At 42.1% G+C, this 23,302-nt stretch overlaps 1 protein-coding gene and 1 long non-coding RNA gene across 12 annotated transcripts in view; one reads left to right on the forward strand and one right to left on the reverse strand.

Moving 5' to 3' along the window:
- ESRRB (estrogen related receptor beta) overlaps window positions 1–23,302 on the forward strand; it is a 127,696-nt gene that overhangs the window by 66,731 nt on the left and 37,663 nt on the right. The gene's annotated exons all lie outside the window — the stretch shown is intronic.
- Window positions 1–23,302, reverse strand: part of LOC107053519 — a 182,685-nt gene that overhangs the window by 15,812 nt on the left and 143,571 nt on the right. Inside the window, exons 6-9 of one of the 9 annotated variants that reach the window (XR_005860464.2) lie at window positions 23,063–23,159; window positions 22,216–22,319; window positions 21,635–22,077; window positions 59–14,226 (exon numbers count right to left, since the gene is read on the reverse strand). This is a non-coding gene — a long non-coding RNA (uncharacterized LOC107053519). Of the gene's footprint in view, window positions 1–58; window positions 14,227–21,282; window positions 22,078–22,215; window positions 22,320–23,062; window positions 23,160–23,302 lie in introns of those variants that run through there. The other 8 variants (XR_006939504.1, XR_006939507.1, XR_006939506.1 and 5 more) reach the window with 8 other exon arrangements.

A 23,302-nucleotide genomic window follows, 5' to 3' on the forward strand; every position in this document is an offset into this window, starting at 1 on the left:
TGGGTGGAAACTTGAGTTCTGATTAACTTTCGACTCAGAAATTTACATTATTGCTTACTTTCTGTTACAGTCTCAACAGGATGTAAAGCTTCTTTCAGTTCTTGGGCCTGGGCTGCACGTGTTAGGCCTCAGAAACAGATGAGTGGAATGGTCCCTTACTGTACATGCCATTTTGAGTAGCAGCTTAAGTCCTTGTGGTTGAAAAGTGCTACAGGTTGCTTCAAGCTCAGTGTCAATCATCATTTTTTAAAAATGACCTAAGTGGATCAAAAAGGAAGTCTTCAATTTTGTGAGGTAATAACAGTATCCTAGGTGAAATAAAATACAAAGCCAAAAGCTTTAAGCAAGAATGGGTTGTTAATAAAACAGGATGGTGCAGTTTTATATCTCTAACCTTCAGCCATTATACTGACCTACGTAGAAGCTTATAGTTGGTGCTTAATTTGAATAAAAACATTATTTCTTATTCTGTCATGTAGGTGTGTTGAGAACGTGGAGCAGTCATATTTACAGGGGGGCAGTGAGGCCAGAGGGCAATGGAGATCTGAAGAGCATGGCTCCCACTCGGTCAGTGTTATGACCAGCAAAGAAAGTCCTGCCCCAGCATAGCAGTTGAGGGACAGAGACATGATTTTCAACCTGAAAACACAGTACTGATAAGTTGAATTTTGTTGTGTAATATGTGATACGCAAAGATGCTGTGCCTGAGAGCCTGTGAAGCAATTTTGGGAAAAGAAAATGCAAAATACTTGTGACAAGGTAAAAACTCAGAGAAATGACAAAGAGTTCACAGCTCTGTAGGATTGGTTGTCCTTTTTAAAAAAAAAAAAAAAAAGAGTTGCAGACATCAAAGGGCACTTTAGAATGATTTGAGAAACGTATACGACAACAATACGAAACAAGGAGATTCTGATTTGTCCTCTTCAATTTACCTTTGCTATTGTGCAGCGTTTATCCCCACAGCCTCTCAAATCTAGCTGTTTAGTCTCAGGAAGAATAACATGTACGTGAAACTTTTGAATGCCTGTGATATGTTCTCACAAAACAGGACTTTGAGTACCCTGTGGGCACACAATTAACTGTTTCATTTTAATTCAGCCCAGTGGGAAGGGGTCAGGGTCTCTCTGTCTTTTTGAAATTGCTTTGTAAAGAAGATGGTTAGTTAGCATCAACTGAGCATCTGCTATTGAGGTACTCTGAATAATCACCCGATCCCATTCTGGATTAGAAGAAGAGAGAGGAAAAAGACAGGTCTAGGCACCGATGATTAGCTTTACTGCAGCCTGGGAATGTATGGACGAGGCAGGATTTATTTGGCTCTCCCAGTTTTAGTTTCCATGATTCTCCGCAAGGCACCCAGCAGTCTTGGAGGGAAAAGAGCGGAGCTGTCGTCTTCTTGTTTTCTTTCTGTATGTTGAAATTCTTTCCTTTTTGTTTGCCTTCATTTGTGATTTTGGGTCATGGAAAAAAGCGAGCATCCCTGAAGATGGCAGCACAGACTCCCCAAACCTAGCTGTGGTGCTCACAGAGAGCGGAGTTGATGCTTTCTGGCCTGACAGGGAGGGATCCCTTCCTTGTTTGCTTCCTTCTACAGACACTCAGGTGGAAGTTTCTGCTCTTGAGAGCTGAATTTTGCTATCTGGTTCATGTTCCCAGCAGGTGGGAATTCTCTCTAGGGTGTTTTTTTATTTTTTTTTGTTTTTTTCCAAGGAAAGAGTAAAACTTTAACTTGAGGAAATTGATTTTTTTTTCCTAGCTGTGCCAAAATGAGTTGTCCTTGTGTAGTTTTCATTTCTCAGTGAAAATGATCTTTTTCTTAAGATAAATGAAAATAAATGTAAGCAAACATTTCACAAAGGAACAAGAAAAAAATCCTGACAACTCTTTAGATGTACTTTTAGCATGAGTTTTGGAGCAAATTTTAAAGGTTTTGTGATGAGTGGTGGTTATTGCTGGTTTTTAATAAAAAGGTATTTCATTTTCAGTGGTATTCTGTCCCTACCAATAAATTAAATATACTCCATGCTCTTGGAAGCATGCAAAGTAAGTCTTCTGATTCTACTGTTCTCCTAACTTCTGTTTCATAAAGAAGCTGAATGTTTACAAATCTGGGATCAGGATCAAAGCCCAGTTCCCAGCTCTTCTATAAGTTCCTTTGGTGATCTGAGCAAAGACTTAAGTCCCTGATTCTCTCCCCTGCTGGTAAATTGTGGATTGAAATATCTGCTTTCTTTAATCTGTCTCTGGAATCCAAGTTCTTATGGGAAGATACTTTAATGAGATGAACGCTTTGGGTCTGTGAAATACTTTTTAAATGACAGTAATGTATTTAATGATAAAGCTAGCCCTATCACAGTCACACAAATCAGATTGTTCTCTATTTTTGCTTTAGTGGAAAGAAATTCTTGAAAATGGGTGCCACATACCAAGTCCTTTAGTTTCAGTCTCTATAGTCTAGATGAAATCTTATGTGCCACGCAAGTGTATGTGTTCTACCTTGACATAGGTCAGAGAAATATGGGAGCATTCCTGCTCATTTGGGACTGAATGGTAAAGAAGCCTTTGCCTCTTTACAAGCAGGCTCCTATATTTGTGTATGTATAAATATATGCTGCACCTGCGGTCCTGATTTTCACACTCAGATATGGAGATAAGCGCATTCTGCAGTTCTGGAAAATATCCTCCTTTGAGAGCAGGTCCCTTTGTATTGCACTGCATGCGTAAGCATTAATTTCAGAGACCTTTTTGCCCTGGCAGCATCTATATTGTGTTGTCCATGCCCTGGATCTATTCATACTCTGTGCCAAAGACAAAGGACACAGTGTTTTTCTTGCTTCTCCTGCTTACCTGTTGAAAGTCTCCTTTTGATGCAGATCTGCTGCAAACTGATCCAGATTGCCTTTGATTTACAGTTACCAGAACCTGTTTTTTGTTTCTCTTTTCTGCCGTCTTTTGGAGTCTAAAGAGTTTTGGTGTTTTTTTTCTTAGCCCATCTCCCAGTTTTTCCTACCTTTCTGGCTTGGCTCTGACTCTTTACTGAAACCTGGGACTTCCCGGTTCTAAGCCCAGCTTATTGGTAGCTCTTCTTTCCTTTCTTTCTTTTTCACTGAGCAAGGTCTGCTAAGCCATGGGACAGTTTGCTGATATGGTATCATATATGAGGTAACTCTTTCCCACCTGAGGAATTTTCCCCTTTCTCCCAGCTGGGTGCTTCTGCTACCTAGTACGTTCCTGGAAGAATGCTGCCTGTGACACAGCAGATCAGTGGGCGCAGACTCAAGTCCCCTCTCCTCCCAGAGATCAATATGGCGTTGGAGTGCGGTGCTGGGGCTGGCATTGCCTGCTCCTTTCAGGTCTGGCATTGATTAGCTGCAGCCTGCAGATAGAAGTGGAGCAGTGATGCTCTGCAACCTTGATAAGCCATCCTCAGGAGCCTGCCAGTGTCAAGGGGCTCCTTGCTGCCACCATAGCCAGTAGAGCCATTTCATTAGGCTGTAAAGGTTAATTGCATTGAAAACTGGCATCGTCCTCAGCACATGAACATTATAAAACTCCACAGCAGTGTGAGGCCTGAAGCAGTCTCAGGGAGAGCAGAGCCCATCTGAGCTCTGAGAAACTGTTCTGTGCTAATAGTGTGGCGGAGCTCAAGATCTTGGAAGATTGTTGCTGTTGGGGTTTTCTCTGCTGCAGGAGGACACTGGTGTCCTGCCCAGCTCTAGGAGCTGTCACCTGTCCAAAAATCACAAGGAAGGCTCACTTTTTTTCAAGGCTGGCCCTCTGAAAGTTCAAGTCATTCCTTCCAGTGTGTTGTTAGGCTAATGTGTATGTTAGCTAGTCAGAGAAATGTATGTTGTGTTTGATGTATTTCCATCAATATTTTGAGGGGAGTTTCTGCTGTGTATGCAGAATCTCACGATTCAATTAGCTAGGTAGAGTTTCAGAAACCAAGAAAATCTTGAGCATATGAGAGTTTTTAAGAATCTTAGAAGCATTTTTTTCTCATAGCTAAAGAGAAATTCCTATTTTTGATGGGATTGTTGTTAAGACACAGGTTTTCTGCTACCTTAGTAGGTTTGCTCATCCTTTTCTTAGAAGCAGCATCTTAGAAAGTGAGTAGCTACAAAGACTGATGTTGGATTCTGAGATATGACTTTGTAGTGTGTGAAATATTTTGAGGTGCTTTTACTGATAATATTGAAGCAGAGCAAAAAATTACTTCCCAGTCTGACACAGAACACTTTGCAAACACAGTCTTTAGTTGGCTTTTCTTCTCTGTCTGTTGGTGACCAAGCAACTGCTGGGCTGTTAAATCACCAATTTCAGCTTCTTTTATAAACTCTTTCTTCTGCCTTCCCTTCAAAGCCACCATCTGTGGGCAATCTTGCCCAACAATTTTTTTTATGTTATCTTGCTCTTCCTTTTCTGGGCTCCACATTTCAGTTCAGAGAGTTGGCTTCGGAGAGCTAAATGTGATGCCGCACATGAGACTTTCTACTGCTAACCAGAGATACATGAGGACAGGAGGATGTGAAGATACCAGGTGTGCACAGCTACTGCTCTAAGGGGAGCCCCTTGCCATACAGTGACTGTTACATCTCTGCAGGCGGCTGCTGTGGCCATCCCAGTTACATGCACCAACCAGGGTGGCAGTGCCTCGCATCTTGTCTGTGATTGCAGGGCAGCTGCATTGAAGTAGGAAGTCTAATTGAACCCAAGCAGCTGATCACTTGCCCACTGATTATAGATTTATGGAAAAGGCCTAAAAAGATCTGCATGTTTTCATTATGTCTAATTCCTAGCACATACCAGGGCATCGTAGTTCCCATGTCCTCTGCCTGCTGTGCAGGAATCTTCTGCTGCAGCTTGACAGTAAGTGAAAGAAAGGACTTGAAGGTCTGAAGGAGGAAAACAACAGAGGAGGGTGGGAGGGGACGTCTTGGGTTCAGGAGAGCTTCTTTGTGTTGTGAGGTGCTCTTCCAGTGTGCGCTGGATTCCCAGTGGAAAGGGCGCAGTGAAGAGCTTTCTCTTTAATACAGTGTGCGTTTTATCTCCGCAGACTTCTTGCAGACTTAGTTTAAAGATCTTAGCTCAATACCATTAGTGTATCTCTGCTGAAGGCCCTTTATAAAATTGATTAGAAAGTGGGCCTTTGCATGTGTGTGTGTGGGCTCTAATCTGATTTGAGTCCGAGATGGTATCTTTAATTCAGTGCATCGCGGCGACTAACTCACGAACTTCACCGAGAGTCAGGGCCCCTAATTTGGTTTGAGAATACATTAGCAAAACGAGCTCAGAAGACCCATTTTCAGGGAGAGGGGAGGGGATGTTGTTGGGGGGGGGCTTGAGGGAGGATAGGAGGAATTGACTTGACAGAGAAGAGTCGTGGATTTAAACAAGATCCTGAGCACGATATTCCTGCAATGGTTCCCAGGAAGAAAAGGAGAAGAGAGAGTGCAATTGATTGATTTCTGGCCTTGCACAAACCGGGCACAGCAAAGTGAACCTCAAGGCAAGCTTAACCCTTTCTTCCCACACAAGCAGAGAACCCAGAGTGCTGACTATCCAGCACTGTTTCCCCTCATCCTGCTCCTACCTGCTGCTGTGTGCACTGATGTCTAAAGCAGACATTAACATTGCAGAATTAATGGTACTCTGCTATTCTGGTAGATGATCCCCACTATCAAAACTTTTCCAGACTGATCTGACTCAAAGAAAAACATTAAACTACATCTCCCTTCTCACTTCCTGAAATGGAGAAAATAATGAATGTTAGAAATAAGTAGACCATTGCACCTGGCATTTGCAGTGGGATGCTGAAAGCAGTGTTTTGCTGCAGGTTATGAGGAAAAGCCTTTGCTCATCGGATCCTTCATTTCTGTAAGATGTATGTTGGGGGGTTGTGTAGCATTCTGTATCATCCAGAAGTTCTGAGGAAACTGAAATTCTCAAGATTCTGCCCTGCACCCTTTAAGTAAAAGATTATTTTCATTTAAGAAATTGCTAAAGTTAATGGGGAAATAACAGATTCTGTTGATGATTAAAAAAAAAAAATACTCATGATAGAAGTAAATATTTAGTTTGAAAATGTAATTAGTAAGTTGTTAGAAAACATTTGCTGTGGTAATTCAGTTGTTCCATGGCTGAGGTTGGCACACACAGATGTCAAAGAACTCCAAATTCTGCCTCCTCCAGTAGCAGCAGTGTATTCCCCATGTAAGTGGGCAGTGTTCCTCAGTTCGGGGTTTGCAGCTTAAATGTTGTGAATTGATACAATTCCGTTTACTGCAAGGGAAGGTTCACTCTGGTTTATACCCAGTGCGGCTGTTAATACTGAATCTGAGTTAAATTTTCAAATGAAGGCTCCTAAATTTTGTCTGCAAAGCACTTAGAAGGTATGTGTGTGATTGTATGGATAAGGCACTCATGGGCACAAACGGCTAATATAGTTTTGTCTACAAGTTTGTTAATGAAGTTGCTGAGCCATTGCTTTTGCAGTAACAGTGTGAGTTATTTAGTCACAGTTCAGTGTTTGCGGATAAGAATATCTCTGTGCGGTGCCACATCGTGGTTGTTTTAAGCAAACATAGAATATCCAGACTCAAGTATACTGCAGTGTTTGGTATAGCGTTCCTTTCTGATGTATATTTAATCATATTGCATGCGTACATTGTGTGCATTGTATAAAGCAATGTTTCCATTCCATTGCTTGAGAATAAGATCAACCAAGACCACAGATGCACAGAGGGCAAAACATATTCAGACAAGATCCAACCGCCCTTCCTTACAGGCAGTATATCTGGAATGGGGAGCTGACTGCTTTCAGGAATGAAGAGTCACGAAAAACAAATCCCTCAGAACTGAAAAGCTTTGGCAGTAGGTCTTACTGCTGTCACTTGGATATACGGCTGGCTATATGATGATTTGACTGTCTAGACTCAGCTGTCTTCCAATAATTATTTTTGTTATACCTCATGCTGAGCAGATAGCATGTCCATATGTTTAGTTGAGGTTCCCTTTTCCACCTTCTCTGATGAACTGCTGAGGTCAGCAATTTTACCGCAGTAGCTTGCTCTGATGAACTTTTTCTATACCAGCCTCTCAATCCAGACATCACTGCAGTGCAGAGAAATAATCCAATTTTACTTGATTATTAATAATTACTCTCAGCTGCTACTTTTTCAGTTGATTGATTAGAATAAACAGTGCTCTGACAGTATACACCAGAATCCATAACCCTCTTCTCTGTCTACTGCTGCTCCGGACTTGACTTTTCCAAGTGCTATGTGAAGTGGAGGGTTGCAATTCAGAGTGGCTTTTTGTATGTACTTTGTTGCTAGAGAGCAAGACAGCGTTTTTTAACTAGTTTTGACCAATATTAATCTATCTGGACTGACAGAAGTTCACAAGGTTTGGGTGATGTGTCTGGTCTACAAGTCAGTGCTTTTGCAAAACAGCTGAGTTTTCCATTGTTAAGATTGAAGCTGGACAGTACAACTTAATTCTGTGTTTTAGTCTTCCAAAATGAGTATAGGTTTGCAGGAAGCACGCTTCATATTTACAGCCTTGTCCCAAGTCAGACTGTTTGTGTATCCTTCCAGCAGGGTTATCAGCCATGAGTCACCTTGGAGGGATCTCTTGTTGTAGTTGTGTGAGATTTTTGCTGTACCAAATGTGAAAGTTTCCTTTTAGCATTTGGAATGTCCGTATCAAAAGGCACACTCTCAACAACTCATGGTCTGAAAATCTATTCAGCAGTTCTGCTGGGATGAAGAAACTATAAGGTTTACAGATTTGTCAGGTAAACAGCTAAATTATCCACAACATACGTGGAAAAACAAACGCTGATATTCATGTTTGCACTGGCTTTGTATAACCTCTCTTAGCACTGCAGTCCAGTTTATGTGGCTCCCTTGCTGATCCAGCCTATTCTGTACCAGGTTTGCTGCTGATGCCAAGCAGCACTGCAGCTGGTACCTCAGTGCACCAGAACAGGCATGTCTGGGATAAGCGGTGCTTTCCCTACTAAGTAGCTGCTGTTGACCTCATGGACTGGAATTCTCTCTGGAGATGGTTTTGCTACTTGTAGCTGTTTGATTTGTAGCTTGGATTCCTTCAGTTCACCTTGTTTTAAGAATGATGTTCTTCGTTGGGTGGGAAAGTAAAAAATAAGAAAATAGCTTCAACACAGACCTCTTCTTTGCAAACAGAATAATTATCAGAGGTTCCTAGAGCTTGGGCTGTTTATCTGCTAATGATGAGTTTCTGTTAGATAGATTTCTGATAGACCTGTGTAGGGAGCCTGTTGTTGCTCTCTGGAGTGAATTGCACAGGGTGGACAAGCCTGTTACAGCTGACAGCAGTGTGGTTTCTAAGGGATGCTTAGGCCAGTCACCTGCTCAGCACAGCACCAGATGGGTGGAGGTCTGTGGACAGATTCACTGTGCACCATGGTTTAGGAATAGGATCTTGGTCATCAAACACACTTTTATTTCACATAAGCAAGACAAACTTATCTTTCGCAACAGAGAGAAACCAGGAATACTTGAAGTAAAAGTGTTTTTGTAGAAGTTGTGGTTTTACGTTAGAAGGCAAATGTCCAGGAGTCCAATGAAGGGCATGGGATGGCTGCAGTGTTCAATGTTCAGATAACTCTTCTGATCCTGAAGTCCAACCTCCATTCAGATCAACAGAAAAACCTATTTAATTTCAGTGGTAGTTGGACCAAGACTTAAATGAAGAGATAGGATATTATTCCAACCACTTGTGATTTATTTTGACTGTCACTACAAAATACTGGATAGGATTCAGGTAGCAGGTAGGATATTTGTACTAATTTCAACAATTTTTCCTCAATGGGTTATGAAGTGAAGTACTTGTGCTGGTGCTAAGCAGCAGCATTCCTTATGAATGAACGAGAAATAAGTTTCATTCATGCTCTCATCAAAGTGGATAAAATGTCCAGGTCAATTTTTGTAAGTTGATAGGGAGCCAGGATTTCTGAGTTTCTGATCACATGCCAGCAGTCATTTCATTGTGATGCAGAAGGAATGGGGTAAAGCTTAAAAGGCACCAAATGGAAAAGCAGAGTGAGATTTCTCCAGTCACACTCAGCTTTCAAAACAGAGGGGTTGATTTTTGGCTCTGTGATGCTCCTTGACACACAGTTAATTCCTACCACGTAAAAAGGCTGAGTAATACAGAATGACTGTTTTACATGAGTTGATGTCACAGCTTCCACCATAGTCTTGAATTCCAGAACTTTTATGTAGAGTTCCAACTTTTAGGGTGATTTAGATGTAGTTTATTTGCCAGGATTTTTTTCATTAAGCTGCCTCACTGAAGAGGACAACATAAGAAGTGTATCAAAGCATCTCTGTATACATTAGAACATATATGCTTCTGATTAAGGACAGAGAAAAGAGACCTGCTCAGTGAAGTGCAAGCAGAGGGCTGTGTGCAAGATGCAAGGAGTGCCAATGTTGTTTCATCCTAAATATGGCTACAACATGAAACTTTATGCTGAGTAGAAAATCTGTTGAAGTTTATTTTGAGAAAACTCGCAATTCTTTTTTACAGGATGTTCTTCAAACAGTGCATGTTTGGTCAGTCAAAGAACACAAGGCAGCATGCGACAGGCTAAACAAAGTACCAGGAACAAAGCAAAATTAACCATCTCACTTTCTTTATGCTTGTTTTGGAAATCTTACAGTACAAAACAAAGTTGGACATTTTTCTGTAAGAAAAAATCTTTTTTTAACACAGTAAGTTCTTGATGGAAAAACTTCTAGCAAAGTTGAGCTGTGAAGGAAAACATAAAAATGGGTTGTATGGTGATGTGGTCAGGAGACAGTTGGTGTGTGAAATAGCACCCAAGGGAGCTGGAGATAGGATTAGGCAGTATTAGAGATAAGGTTATTGTGTAGACTGGGTCACAGGGGATTCGGTTTAAAGGGGAGTCAGATGCAAGAGGAGGTCAGAATTGATCTGTATAATACAGATCTGTGAATCTAATTCCTCTCTGTCTAGCTTGCATGCAAGAAAACTCTAACTGTTCACACTTCTTACACAGGCTAAGCTCTGGGCTACAGTGCTGAAGAAAGATGTTCAAATTATGCTGCTAATCAAAGAGTCATCGAGGTTGGAAAAGACCTCTTGGATCATCTAGTCCATCTGTCCACCTACAGTTGTAGAAAGTTATAAGGTCTCCCCGGAGCCCCCTCTTCTCCAAACTAAACAGTCCCAGATCCCTAAGCTTCTCCTCATAAGACTTGTGCTCGAGTACCCTCACCAGCTTCCTTGCCCTTTCCTGGACACACTCCAGGGCCTCGATGTCTTGTAGAGAGGGACCCAAAACCGTACTCAACAGAGCTGAGTACAGGGGACAATCACCTCCCTTCTCCTGCTGACTGCACTATTTCTGATACAAGCCAGGTCGCCATTGGCCTTCTTGGCCACCGAGGCACACTTCTGGCTCCTGTTTAACTAAGCACCGACCAATATCCCCAGGTCTGTTTCCTCCGCACAGACTTCCAGCCACTCTGGAGCATGGGGTTGTTGTGACCAAAGTGCAGGACCAGGCACTTGCTCTTGTTGAGCTTCATCCCATTGGCCTCAGCCTAGTGATCTGGTCTGTCTAGATTCCTCAGTAGGGCCTTCCTACCGCCATGCAGATCAACACTTCCTTCCAGTGTGGAGTACAAACTTACTAAGGATGCACCCAATCCCCTTGTCCAGGTCAACAATAAAGATATCAAGCAGGAAAAGCCCCCCATACCACCCCCTGGGGAATACCAGTCATTACCAGTCAATAGCTGGATTTAACTTCATTTACCACCAGTTTCTGAACCCAACCAGCCAACCAGTTCTTTACCCAGCAAAGAGTGTACCTGTCTGGGCCATGGGCTGCCAACTTCTCCAGGAGAATACTGTGGAAAATACAGTCAAAGGCTTTGCTGAAGCCTAGGTAGACTACATCAACAGCCTTTCCCTCATCTTCAGGCCATCACTTGAACATAGGAGCTCGTCTGTCCATCATCCTATTTAACACTTTCATCTATATGCTCTATTCTTTCAAGTATAGTTGCTGATTAACACTCTTGGTGTTCCTGTGAGGTTGTTCAGGACCGTATCTGTGCTTTTCAGTTGGAGAAGCAGCATCTTGGAGCTTTGCAGTGACTTGTTGAAGTCTACAATATTAGTGTTGAGATTGGAGTTAGAGTATGGGACTTTTTGGCTGCACTGTGAGTACTCAGTACCTCATACCTGACTGTCCTGTGTTGTAAGTACAGAACCAGTGACTAGGAGCAATAACATACACATGAGTCCTTGAGCTCTGTTTGGGGCATTGGTGCCTAGTGCTGGGGAGAAATGTAATCTAGGTGCAAAATGGATCAGTGACTCTACTCCTAGATAAGACTCTTCCAATAGATTGAGCTACAAAGCAGCATGTGAACAAGGAGATCCACTCAGACCTGGCCAGAGAGAGGTGGCTGGGGACATGCCTGGTTTGCCAAGGGCAGAGGGAGCTGGGCACACAAAGCAGATGAAGTGTGAGTGAGTGTGTGGAGTTATAGATCCTGTCCTTATGCATCACATTGATTTCATTCATTGTGTTATACTTAGCATTACGTTTATATAATGTTAGGATGTTATGTGGGTTTGTTTATTTTTAACTCATAGATGACTGGCAGTTTCAGTCTGGTTGCTGTCTGGTAATGAAATGGAAGGCAGTTGAGCTCTGGTGAAAGATCTTTGTCAAAGGATTTTTTGAAATAGCAATAAATGCACTTTGTTGACCGTGTATTACTTCGTCATGTGGGAGCTAACTCCAGCACCTTCCTACATGCTATACAGTGGTTGGTGACAGGGCTTAACACCACTTGCATGCTGAGTGGCTGAGTCAGCTTATGTTATGTTAAATTGCATTTAGAAATCTGGGGAGGAAAAAAAGTGGTGGGCAAGGTGTGTTCTGCATCATACAGTCGGAGTCTGCTGCTGAAACAGCTAAAGCAAGGCTATCTCGTGATGCATATCATGTGAATAGAAGAGCTCAGGACTAAAAGCTGCCTCTTAACCAAACAGCTGTGCCTGACCTTACTGCTGGTGGCCACTTGCTGACTTGCTGTGCTGGTGGACTTTGAGTGAAATCAGTTTGGGGATTTGGCAAAGTATTCCCTGGTGTAAGCAGAATGCTGAATCAATAGACACCAACACCTGCTTAAGATCCGTATCTTATCAGCAGATCTGGGTACCCTTTTCTTACTCTTTTTGGTACTTCCTACTCTACTGGAGGAACCATCGAGGACTTACAGGGTTTCTTCCCTTCTGGTTTTCACACTGCATCCCTCATCCAGCTGAATGTGAGTGGACGTAGGCTGCACAACCTGCCTCAGAAATGGCCCTGTTTGCCCTGATGGGTTTGCAGTGCTTACTGCTGGCTCATCACCAGACATTGATTTCCATTTCCCATTGCTCTGAACACTTGCATGGCTCACACACAGTGAGCTCAGTCTATCTACTATGAGCTGTCAGGGGAGGTGGCTGGAGGGGATGTAGTTAGCTTTTGAGACCTCCCACCATCAAAATATTTGGCAAAGCTGTGTTGTAAATGGATTTCTGCTTCTGCCTATCCCCACCTCTCGCCCAGGTTTCTCACAAATTCTTTTCTGCATGCATCTGTTCCCCTCTCAGCCCAGTACTGCTTGTCCATCTCCTTCTCCATCTATGAGTCTAATGGAGGTTGGTAATCCCGTTAGGTGCTTGCAGCAGGCGCTGCCGAATTTGCTTGCAAACGCCTGTGCCAGGTCGAGTGTCATTGCCAGCAGCGCTCTTGGCGGGATGAAGGTTGCATTAGTGAACAGTAATTGAAATGCAAAATAACATTTTGATCGAGCGAGCAGGCTGTTTATTTATCAGATCAATAGCCAAAATGCCCCATCTGGAGAAGTCAGCGTGATAATAAGTGATAGCATTCCAAGGGCAAACGGAACAAGCACAGCAGGGAGGACGCGTGGGCAGGGTGGGCTGGGTCACCCCAGGCTGGGGGTTGCTGAAACTTGCTTCTTTTTCCATACCTTCCTTGAAGAGGGCAGCCCCCTCTGAGGTGTGTCTGCAAAGGGCTCCAGACCTCTGGACAGAGAACAAAGAGTGCTCAAATACTAAATGAGACAGAGTGCAGACATATGTAAAATCATACACGGGCTTTTCCCTCTCATGCTCTGGTAGACATAGAGCCATGGTCAGAGTGCAAGCTGCAGGTGGTGCAGCCGTGTTAGGCAGTGATTTTTTTTTTCTGTTTTTGTTTTTATTAATTTATGTATTTAATATTTTTTATTATTATTTTTATCTTTTGCTTTATTGCACTGTATTTCCTGTAAAGTTCCAAACACTCGCTGTGATGATCTGAAAATATGAGATCATAGTTTGGCTTCTGTAGCGAATCTACTGGAATGGTACCTAGGTACATCCACATAATGAGGAAAGGAGGGATGTCTGAAGGTGAGGAATGGGGTTGTGTTTATTTGTGTGATAAATTTGTGTGTATGTATAGCCTGCATACACAGATTCCTGCAGCCTGGTCTAGTGGTTGGCGACTCTATACATAGCACAGGGGTTGAAACTAGATGATCATTGTGGTCCTTCTCAACCCAGGCCATTCTATGATTGAATAAAGCCTATCTCAGAAAAGTACCACGTGAAAGTGCAGTAGCAGCTGCAAATCTTTGTAGGTGCCTAGCTGTCCATCTGCCTGTGTTACTGTGTGTGTCTTGGCCTGTTTGCCCTTTAGTAGGGACACTGTAAAGAATGGGACTGGGAGGTAAAACTGAAGTCAAAGATCTCACAGCTTGCTTTTTTTTTTTTTTCTTTCACATTCCAAAATACAAATAAGGAAAAGTGAAAACTTCCTAGGATGAGGAGATTTATTCATCATAATAAAAAGGAACACATTGTTTTTTTTTAACAACATTTGCTTGTACACTTAGTGTTGTTAATTTGTGAGGCAAATGTGGGGAATTTAAGTGCAGAATTTGTTTTGGGTGGACGTTTTTGTTGGTTTCAAGATAAAAGAATGTGCAACATAAGCCAGAGTGATGGGGAAAATGAAGCATATGCTTGTTCCATTACACAAATTTTTGTCTGCAGAGGGGATTGTAGCCCTTGGTGGTCTTCTCATCTCTTGATTCTGGCAGGTAAGCAGGACATCATGGGGTCTGAGGGTCAAGCGGACTGGAAGGAAATGGGGACAGTCTGAATGATGGATGAATGAAGTGGATTTAAAACAAGTCATTAGGGCTCAAGGCTGGAATTTGGGTCAGCTACAACTAGCTACTTAGAGTGTTGTAGAAAATCTGCTGAATACCTTCCTACCAGTGGTGGGGTTTTAAAGACTCAGCAAAAGTGAACCTTGGGGATATCTTAAATAGGTAGGTAATGGTAATCCTGTATGTTACGGTAGTCTATTTCCCCCAGACCTGTGGTGTCTGTTAGCCACAGTGGGCTCTCCACTGTAATCCCTTTCTCTGTTCTGTGCCACATCGTGACTCCAGTTTGCAGCATGAGTCTCTTGCCTGCCCTTACCCCCACACAGTTCTTTTGTCTCTTCCCACCACTCTTCCCATTTCCACTCTTTTAGTGGTTTTGGGACAGCTTCCCTGTGCTAGATTCAGTGTTTGCTCTCACACTCTCACCTTGCTTTGCTTCTATATCATCTTAGAAATGCTCCCAGGAGAGCCAGGGACTGGGGGGGGGGGGGGAGGGGGGTTCAAATTGAGAAGCAGTAATTGGCCATTGTTATTTTCCATGCTCTAACGTATGCGGAACTAATTTTAGTCAGTTTTTTCAGGATCCATCTAGCTTTGAGTAATGTTTCTAGTGATGAGCCACTTAATTATAGATATCTCCAAGAGCTACAGGTGGAATCTAAGCAAAGCCCATCTGTCCTATTTAGATTGTCTTGGCAGGGATGGGAGAAAAAGGCAGAGTCCTGCCACAGCGTTAAGTGTTGAGGTGTAATAAAAAATGCAAAAAATTGACAATTGCTCAAAGTCAGAGAACTCCTGAATGCCTCCAGACTGGAGGACATACAAGTTCAGATTTTGTCTGAATAAACTTCGGATACCCTTTCAGTAAATTAGTATTCAGAGGAAATGTTAATTCTGTAGTCTTTCTTCACATTTCCTTCTAGGATGTTGTCCTTTGTAGGTAGGTAGCTCCCATCTTAAATCCTTTCTGAAACACTTACTGGAATTAAACAATACTTCTACGTCTTTTTATTTTTCTTTCTGCTATTTTTCATCATGAACTGTAGGCAAGGCTGAAGAGAGGAGTGCCTTCAGTGGATATCTTGAAATACAAGGAAGTGCAGGCTGAGGAATTTGCACTGGTGTCTGTTTTCTGTCAGAAATGCTAAGATGTTACTGAGTGAAAAAAGAGGTCTGTGTGAGATGAGACGATGGATCAGGCCAGGATGCAAAAAATGAATGTGACATGAATGACTCTTCTGGAGGTTTTCCTTTCCTTGCTCAGCTGAAAAGGTGAAAGCAAAATTCTGACGTATGAGTGTTTGAAGTGCTCTACTGAATATGTTGTTGTATGAGTATCATTCACTAGTGTCTGAAGGACACTGAAGGTACTAAGAGAGATATAGATTAGAAGTGCCCTAGATAGACAAGGTATAAAGAAACATCAAGAATAAATGAAGGTCTAGCTGAGCATTTCAACAGGGATTACTGTATCTAGCTTTGCCATACGCAAGCAAAGATATTGAACTGGTGTGAGCAATCTTCCAAATGCAGAAATATTAGAGGAAGAAGGTACAGACAGCCTGGAAATGCGAAATATAGAATGACAGCAGGGGAAAGAAAGGGTGATGGTAGAATTTAGATAAACAGTGAATGGCAAGTGAATGGCTAGTGAATCCTGATCCTTGTTTCACAGTGCTATCAACGGTAAGTGTGAGCCAGAAGCATTAGCTCAAGTGCTAAAACAATTCACTCTGAAGGGACAGCCATTAGTACACCATAGGGCAAGGTACCTTCCAAAGGCGATGTGTTAATAAGAGAGTGAACTGATAATATATGTCACACCTCCAGATTAATTGTCACTTCATCTGTGTAATACTTCTTACCATTAACTAACAAGAGTGTTGTCTTAAGTGTGATGAGAAATTACAAGAAGGAGAGGAGGGATGAAGGCTAGCAGGAAATCCATAATGTCTTCTGCCCATGAGAAAGCTTTTTATTTATTAAGCAGCCTCCAGACAAGTTTGCTGTGGCAGCTTTCATCAGTGCGAGCTAACTTGGACTGGAGCAGATCTACTGATATGTAACCGTACTCTGGTTATACAATGGGTCAAAGGGATAAAAACATCTTCTGGGCATTAGACAAGCAAATACTATTTGTACAAGAGCCTGAGTATGTGCATTTGCTGTCCTGCATCTCCTAATCTAGCAAAAGAACCCAGCTCGGAACTCCTTTGCCTAGTCCTGTGCAAGGAATCTCTTCTTCCAGTCTACATAGCAGAACTGTCTCATACCACAACTCACTTCAGGAGATCTCATATAATACAGTTCATCTCAGGGCTGACCCCTGGAGACAGGTCTTTAGGTAGACTGTTGCAGCTGAAGAGCTGTAGCACTTTGTTGGCTACCTGTCATATTTACCTTTTAGATGCTTCAGCCTCCTGACTCAAAAATTCTTTGCCTGACCTCAAATTACAAGGCAAATTTAAAAATCCTTCTCTCTCTTCAAAGCAAGTTTAAAAGGCAAGCCAAGTGTGATGCATTTATGCAGAATAAGCCAGGTCCAGATGCCCAGCAGAGCCAGAAGCAACAGAAAACATTGCAATTAAGAGTTAGGATGGTATATTGCATTTATAACAAAATACTGACAATTGCACCTTGTTACAACCTGACTGTCCAGGTTGGTGTTCATGCTGTGGAGTAGAAGTCACACAGTGCCATCCACTCCAGCAAACTCATCAAGGTTTTGCTAAGCTATGATTTGTGTTTGTTCTGAAGGCAAGCAGGTAGTATTTATCGTGTGGCTATACTAGGGATTAATACTTTGCAGAGAGCATCTCTGGGCCTTGCCGTACTTTGCAAAATAGCAATGTAGCCTATGCAAGTAAAATGGAGCTGCTGCTAGCAGGCACAACAGAACCCTTAGAAATCATATTTGCACCCCAGAGAAAAATATTTAGGTTGATTTGAGGTTATGACTGTCTTATCCTGTATAGCAAAGCAAAAAGCTATGACTTGAGTAAAACCTTCTAAAAACCAGGTACTGGTATCTTGGCAATTTCTGTTTATGATCTGTCACCCAACTCGGTAATTAAGCCTGTCACCCATGCAAGTACCCAGGCTTTTGCCTCCAGAGAGAAATAAAGTTTGCCCTGGGTTCAGGATATGTTCCAATGTGATAGAATATTCCCAGAACAACTTCCTGGACCATGGTGGTTAGGGCTGACTTATCCACAGTTACCTACTGCACAGAAGTGACACACACATTAGCAGATCCCATTATTCTCAGACTGTTGTGTGGAAAAGATTTGTCAGGCAGGATGAGGCAGTATCTCTAGTTGATGTCCCTCTCATTTGGGGTTCAAATGGAGCAGCAGGGCAGGACAGGCCTTGCCCCCCCCAGTACATGTGAGGCCAAGAGCCAGGGCCATGCGTGAGCTGCCTATGGTGCAAGTGGAGCCCACAGGTGGGAGCCACTTGGCCCTGTGGTATGAATGCCTTGTGCCTGCACCCTATAGTTATTCAGGTTATTATTGCAGCTGTCATGTGTAGCCTGCCACTTGGAAAGCATTATTTACTTCTGTATCTAAAAAAAGCCACCTGACAAAATTTGGCTTGTTCCTTGGATTGTGGTGAGTGTTTGAGAAGCTGATCTAGTGCTTGTCAGCCAGCTATGAGATGTGAAGCTCTCTTGTATGGCCCACAAAGTCTGTCTTGCCTAAATGGCATCATGGCATGACATGCACATCTCATTTACACATGCGGTGTAAGTTTGTCATCTGGACTAATAAATATTGATAGTAAAAATAGGCTTGTATTATGGAAATAGGCCTAAAATTATGGAAAGGTTGGATTTTTTAAACTTTAATTGTTGCTGTTTCTGCTTATTAAAGAGTCTTTAAACTTCCATGATTGGTATAAAATGACAGTGTAATCCAAAGCATGGTTGTTGTCACCAGTTGGGATGTAAAGTGAGCAGATTTGCAGCAGCCTTCTCAGTTTTTTTTTTTTTTTCAGTAAAGCTTGAATTCACTGTGAGGACTCTCCAGTTGTGACCTTCAGGGCTAATGCACAGAACCACAAGCACAGCCATAGAGCACCTGGAAGTCGCAAGCTGTACAGGCACATTGCCTGCAGGGCCTTTCGATTTTATGGTAGATCACAGGACTTTTCAGAATTGAATTCTGTCTGGAGTCTGTGTCCATCTGTGAGAACCACCAAAAAAACCCATTTCTGACCTTTTGCATTGTTCCTTGTACCTGGGGAAAAAAACAGGTTTTGTTCTGAGGAATTTATGAGAGGGTGTTCACTTGCTCACTCATTACCCATGTTCATACTAATTACACAGATATATTTCAGATATATTTTCATGACAATTTTAGTCTTAATGTTGGAAATCTCCAGCATGCTGTCTTGGTGGCTGTGTGATTTAATCAGAAAATACTGGCAGAAGGACTGGCCTACATGGCAGAACTTCTGATGCTCATTCCTACCTTCCTTCAAAAAATGAGGATAGCACTGAGATAACCTTGCTTTTCTTGTTGAAGATCACGTACTGAGATAATCCACTAGAGAACATCAGCAGTAATGCTTCTAAACTTCCCTAGCTTCAATTTGGAGTAGGGAGCGTTGCATGGAGAACATGCAGGGTCAGATACGTGGTTTTGCATCAGCACTTGGAGCTGTTCAGATGCAATTAAGTTACCGAATTCTGGATATGTTAGCTGATAGAGAATCCTATTGAGAGGGGAAAGCTACTTTCTGTAACAGCGGCAGATACTGTTCTAGCTGTCTTGAAAGTAGCTGTGACCCACCTCTGCGTCTTTTTTTGTCTCTTGAGGCGAGTAAAGGCTTGTAGTTAGAAAACACTGATGTCATTTCTTTATCTAGAACTGGGATAATAAGATGAACATAGCTACAAATGACTATTTCTGGCAAAAGAAAAAAAACAAACCTCAGAAAACGTGTAATAAGCATTGTAGAGAAGTAGCAAAGGGTGAAAGGATAGAGAAGAATTGGATAAATTTCTAATATTAAATCAACATCACTGCCCAAAAGAAATAACACTGAAGGCGTGGGAGCACCTAAAGCACAATCTTGACTTGGTCTAAACCTGCATACTTACATCTAGGATATCTGAGATCAGAGCATACTTGTCTGACGGCAGTTGTGTGCACACAAAGGCTAATAGCATCATCAGTGATAAACAGCAGCGGGTTTATGAAACGAGAGTAGTCAGACAATAACCTTTCTTGATACAATTAGATAATTAGTGGGCAAAAAGGAAGCAGTGGATAGACTGTCTCTGGACCACGCACAAGCTTCTGACACAAAGCTGTGTAAGATCTTATTAGGGAAATTAGATCAAATTGGTTTTGATACAAATCCTGTGAAATGAATCATGGATTAGCTGACAGAGTATAAACAGAAGGGTTATAGACATTCTTGATCCTTCTGCAAAGGTGGTGACCAAAAGGGCGGTGTTTTGCCTTTAAATATTTGTTAGCGACTTGAAGGAAAATGTATAAGGTGTAGTTCTTAAATTTACAGTTGACACAACTGAAAGATATTAGAAACAAATCAGTGTAAAAAAAAAAAAAAAAAAAGATCTAGGCTGAAAAAATGAGCATTATTAAAAGGCCTTGGCTCTGATAAAAACAAGTAACAATTAGTGGTGTGTGCTTTAAAGGTGATACCGGATCTAGTTTAGAACAGGAAGAATCCAAATTTCATATTGTGCACAGCAAGATGGCAAAGCAGCTTAAGTTCTGAGAGCTCCTGGTGAGACAGTGGGTATGCAATGATGTGAGCTGGTGTGCGGGCTAATGGCTAGTGAAGCTACACATGGCTGGCCTGTAAGTCTGCCTGACTGTGCACTTTCTGGAGAGTCTCTCCCCTGTAGTGCTGTGGCATCATTGCAGTGTGCGACTTGGGGCACCTTGCTGCAAGACCCAAGTAAGCTGGAATGAGTCCAGAGAAAGGCCACAAAGATGCTAAAGGGATTAGAGGGAATGACCTATGATGAGGAAAGGTGAAAAGAATGAAATGTTTAGAACCTCTAAGCTTGTTACATGGCACAGAAATAGTAACGGAGTTTCCTGTGCCAGCGCGAAGGAGAGTTGGATCATCTCTCTCTCCTTTTACTTTCCTATTAAGGTAACTAGAGCTGAGCAAAATGGCTGTTCATCACTTTGAACTCTTTGCAAAAAAAATGTTTAACTGTTCTTGAAGTTCAAGATGTCTTTTTTCTTGCCAGGGGACACACTGAGTCTGCTTAAAATTCATGATGGGATCTCTGTGGGACTTGTTGAAAGTCAGAGCTGGACAGGCTTAACTCAGTGTCTACTGCCCATTAGTCAACTATGAAAGTTGTACCAGACACGAAAGAAAAACAAAACCTCTGGAATGAGTGGATACACCCTGGCTATGGTTTTTGGTCTGTCTTGGTGCTGAGGGCTTTTGTCTGTAAAGCACTTGTTCAAACCTAACCAGAACTTGCTATATGTTACTGTCTCACTGAGAGGAAAAGCATCCTAGACTGTTAGGATGCAGGGGTTTGTTGCTGTATTTGATTGACCACCAGTCATTGTACGGCAGCCTCTGTAACTGAGGTTGTGAGTCGAGAAGTGAGTTGGTCCTAGGAGACTGATCTCACCTTTTTCTCTGTTATTTTTTCCTAGTGGACGGAAACACCTCACTGAGTCTGTATGGGGCAAATCCAGCTTCCCATAACTTGCTGGTGACAAAACAGTGCTAGTCTTCAGGTCTATCAGTTCAGAACTAAGATTCTTTTTTTAAACAGTAAGGTCCGGACCTACAACAGCAGTTCTGAGAAGCGATTGCAAACAACTGTCCCTTCCTTTTTGTGATTCCCTGGTTTATGATGGCCTGGGAGAGCAGTGCTCCTAGGTAAAATTCCTCTGTGGGATCTTGTCTTGCAAATAGTAATTACACTTAGTAAATATGGTAGACAGGACTTCCAAAAATACTTCCAAATCTGAAAAAGTGAACAGCCTCATGCTCCAACAACCAGCCATAGCAGTAGTAGCTTTGTTTTCTGTATTCAGGTTTGACTCAGTATTTGTAAAGGGTGCCATTAAGACAAGGAGGTGTACCAGGCTGAGTCTGTTTCATACATGGCTAACATGAAGAATGTGAAATGTTATGCCCTAGTTGGAGTAGATATAAGCACAGACGCAGAGGACTTCTGTCACCTCTGTTTAACCTTAATTCTCTGAAGTCCTTCTACTCCCAGTTTTCAGTATTTTTTCCAATACAGCTCAGAATCTTGTTTGTTGCTCCTTCATTTCTTCCCAGTCAGTGAGTTCTGGGCTTTTTAAGAGGCAGAAGCTGGGATTTGAACTTACCTGACTGAATCTGACAGTTCAGCTTACCTCCTTGTCATGCCTTTTTCATAGCGTTGTCCTCTGTCTGCCCTTAACACTGCAACTTCAGCTCCTTTTACTGTGGAGTTCCTCAGTGCAGAAAAGTTTTTTATGGTGGTTTTGCCTTCCACTTTGATCCTAATCTCATGTTTCTATGCCTAGTGATCTTCAGGCTTTTATTACATATGCACCTCTCAGGTAGGGAAAGGTTCCAGAATCTGGCCAGCACAGCAGCTTTTTGCTTTCCTTTCTGCTTTTCTGGGCAAAGTGTGGGGACTCATCAACTCATCACACTGTCTCTGAGTGGGACTAAACTCTTGATCCCTCTCAAGTAACACCAGGCAGAGGAGCCCAGGAACGTGAGATGCCTGCCCATAGTCTCAAGGTCAGCCATCTTGCCAAATAATGGACTTGTATGATCGATTCCTAGAGATGGGAGATGAGGTCAAACACTGACGATGAAACAGAGAAAGAAAAATCAAGAGATACTTGGGTCAAATGAAATCATAAGGATGTAGAACTGTAAAGCTGTTGTGTATCAGACATCTACATTCATATCAGTAGACACAGAAATGATGTATGTAACGTACGCACGTCAGTGTTGCTGTGTCACAAAATGTTTTGTCCTGTCACCTGATGGGTCAGACCTCTTGGCAGGAGGAGTTGCCATAAATACCAGGTAAATAGGCTGAAACTGAAATAGAAATTACCCACATGATCATGGTGTGGTAACTTTAAACCAGTGGAGCTTCCAAGAAGAAATTTAAGCATCTCCAGGCAGTCAAAATTCTTTGGATATGTCATCAGGAAAATCAGTTGATTGCATATTTTTAGGTTTTCTTAACAGCCGTTGACAAATTGTCTTGCTGGAGAGAAAATTTGACCTCTCAGGCTAATACTATTATCAATTAAAAAGTGTCTGAGACAGCAAATGAAGAGTAGGCATACCCTACCCAGAAAAGAAGGGGAAGTTAGTACTCAGGATGATAAAGGTTAACATGGATGACCCCAAAAGTTCTGCATTGTGGTGTTTGATTCATGCATTAATGATCTTCAAAGAGGGCAAGCAATGAGACTCTGCAGATCACAATACATTATCAAGAAAGACTGAAGAACTCCAGAGGATTGTAATAAAGCTAGGTGCATGGGCAGCACACTGGTAGATGAAGTGCACTGTTGACTGTTGCAGTGTTGCATTCCAGAAGGCATTAATTTGATTTTTCATAGATCTTAATGGATTCTAAATTAACTGTAGCAACTCTTGAAAAGATCTGAGAGTCTCAGTAAGTAACTTGCTGATACTGTCTGTTAAAGAAATGGTAACAATTTAATTTTAAGGGAGGGGCAAAAAAGCAAATAATGTAAGGAGTTATGTAAGTGATGGGCTGAAAATAACATTGAAAATATGGTAATGTCACTAGGTAATTGATGGCATACCTTTGTCTTGACTGCTGTCCAGACCTTCAACTGGAGAAGTGGTGGAGTAGTGCCAGTTTCATGCTACTGTGGAGTTGCCTCGCTGAATTCTTCTGGACTGAACAGAAATAGCCAAAGTAGATGAAATTCAGAGATGGATGATGAAACAGATTTGAGGTTTGCAAAAACTTCTGCGTGAATGCATGAAGAATGATTATATGGATATTTAAAAGCTGAATTAGGAGAACATAGAAAAAGCAC

This window comes from Gallus gallus, chromosome 5 (genome assembly GCF_016699485.2).
Source record: "Gallus gallus isolate bGalGal1 chromosome 5, bGalGal1.mat.broiler.GRCg7b, whole genome shotgun sequence".
Taxonomy (NCBI): Eukaryota; Metazoa; Chordata; class Aves; order Galliformes; family Phasianidae; genus Gallus; species Gallus gallus.